Below are 2,387 nucleotides of genomic sequence, written 5' to 3'. Positions count from 1 at the left end.
AGGGTGTGCAAGGAAAGGGTTAACTCAGGCCTTACAAGCCATAAAATCTCATTAAACTTTTTTTTTATTAGTCCAGCATAATGATGCCTGCTTTCCAGGCTGACTATGGCCTAGCAGTACATAACAGACTTAGATAAGCAGACCTTTCTAACCTTTCTACAGACACCAAGTCTTTAAACAAAATTTTATTTCTTTACCCAATTAAAAATTAAAGAACTCTGAATCTATGTATGACTTGTAATCCCCACTTTGAAATGTCCCATCTTTTCCACCTGAACCAGTGTACACCTTTCATGTGTCTGTGACACAAAGCTTGGTGCTTACTCTTAAGGCCCATCAGAAGAACATGAACAAGTGGTTTGAGAAGTAGGAGAGAGGAATTTAGTAGTTTGGCAGCAAATGAGGGGATGGAGACCCTGGTCAAAATGCCATCATCTTCTTTATAAGCAGAAGAGAGAACCTGTGAAGGGAGGGTTTTCAGCTCTAGGCTAGTCTACCACAGTTAATGATTTCTGACGTCCATCTTCGAGAAGATATTCCCACCTCCCAGGTAGTGGTCCATGCCTCCATCTGAAAATCCAGACAGTTCAGCTGAGCCATCTATTCTAGCACAAAGAGCAAAAGACACTCCCTAAACATTTCAGACCACTGACCTGAGGCAGGGATGCAAGTTTAGTTTCCAAAAAGGATAGGGGAAGTTTTATAGGGACAGAAGACATTTTTGCCTTCCCCTATTACATGTTAATTTATGACTTTACCTGTAAGTCTTATTTCCATGAATAGATAAAACTAAACTGTAACCCATTTCCTGGGGTTCATTTTCTCAGGATTGAAGAAAACTTAAGATTGTGTAGCTCTGAGCAATGGTCATGTTAGTGAAGAGAAATAGGTTAAGTTAAAGGAGGAATAGTTAAAAGACTACATGAGTGACCTCCCCACCACTTGGCTTAAGCAACATTCTTTTTCCCTGACTACACCAACCCACAGGAACAGAGCAAACAGTTTTAGGAAGTAATAGCACTGGGAGGAAGATGGTTTCCCATTGTTAGAGTAAAGGTTATGTTGAGGTCACTGGTGATTAAGTTCTAGATTAAGATTTAACTCACAAGATGCTCTTTCTTTGTAACTTTCTTTAAAAATTGCTGTTTGTAACTAAGGCAAAACAGATTTGAGAACCCGCTCTCCCTGTTCTCCAGATTTTCTGGCTTTTCTGTCATCAAAACTTGCTCAGACCTTCTCTGTCTCTATGTCTGGCTGCAGTGACAGGTGGACAAGTCACTTCCAGTTCAGCAGCAGTAATTTATGTCCAACAAAGAATAAATATTTTTAGGTGATTTTACAGAGTTTGTTTGTTTCCATTAACATTTAGAAGTAAGTGTCTTTCTGTATCATTGTTTTTGTTCTGGTCTGTTGTGGAATTGTTTGTGCATGGTGCATATTCACCATGGGGTGGGGTGTTCTTCTTATTTCAAAAATGAGTGTCTTTCTCCTAAAATTCCAGAAAAACACTGTGGGAAGGAAAGGCTTTGCCTCTATAAAGTCTGCTAAAAAAATCACTGACCTGAGGCAATATGGCTTCCATTCCCCTGGGGCATTCTTCTTCCCCTTCTGGGATACCTATAACTTGTATGTTTGAATGCTTCATAAAGTCCCATAATTCTGTCATTGTACATTCTGCTTTCTTTCTCTTCTTTTCCGCCTCTTTAACTATCTGAGTTATCTCAAGAAATTTGTCCTCTACATCTGAGACTTTCTTCTGCATGATCTAATCTGTTGTTGTTACTTTATGTTGAATCTTTATGTTCTCTAATTGACTGCTTCAGTTCCTTCAGCTCTGCTATATCCTTTCTATAATCTTTATATTGTTCATCGTTTATTTAATTCTGTTTTTAGATTTCCTTTTGGTTATTTTCCACTTTATCAGCAGTTTCTTCATTTCCTTCATTATTTTCATCATCTGTACTCTAAATTCCTTTTCTGTCATTTCTAACATTTCTTTATAGGTGGAATCCTTTGTAGTAGCTACCTCACAGTACCTTGGGAGGGTTATTCTGGACTGGCTTATCATGTTGCCATTAATTTTTCTGCTTATTCTTCCTCATGAGTGATTTCTTTTATCTGTTTCCTTGCCCTAATTTTTCTTTCACTCTTGCTCTTTAAGTTACTATGTCTTTGGACTAGGGTTTCAATGAATCCTTTTGGTACAGGACCAGAAGGGTGAGAAGATTGAAGAACAAGAAGAGAAAAAATAAAAAAGAAAAGAAAAGAACAAAGAGAAAGGAGAGGGGGTGAGTAAAGGGAATATTGAAAAAAAGAAGAGATGCACAGAAAAAAAGGAGACAGGAGCAATATAGGTGTACAGTAGGGTACTTTGACCCAATCTTAAA

This window comes from Otolemur garnettii, unplaced genomic scaffold (assembly GCF_000181295.1).
Source record: "Otolemur garnettii isolate 467f Iridium unplaced genomic scaffold, OtoGar3 scaffold00279, whole genome shotgun sequence".
NCBI lineage: Eukaryota > Metazoa > Chordata > Mammalia > Primates > Galagidae > Otolemur > Otolemur garnettii.
The sequence above is the reverse complement of the archived record's forward strand: the minus strand, read 5'-3'. Positions refer to the sequence as shown.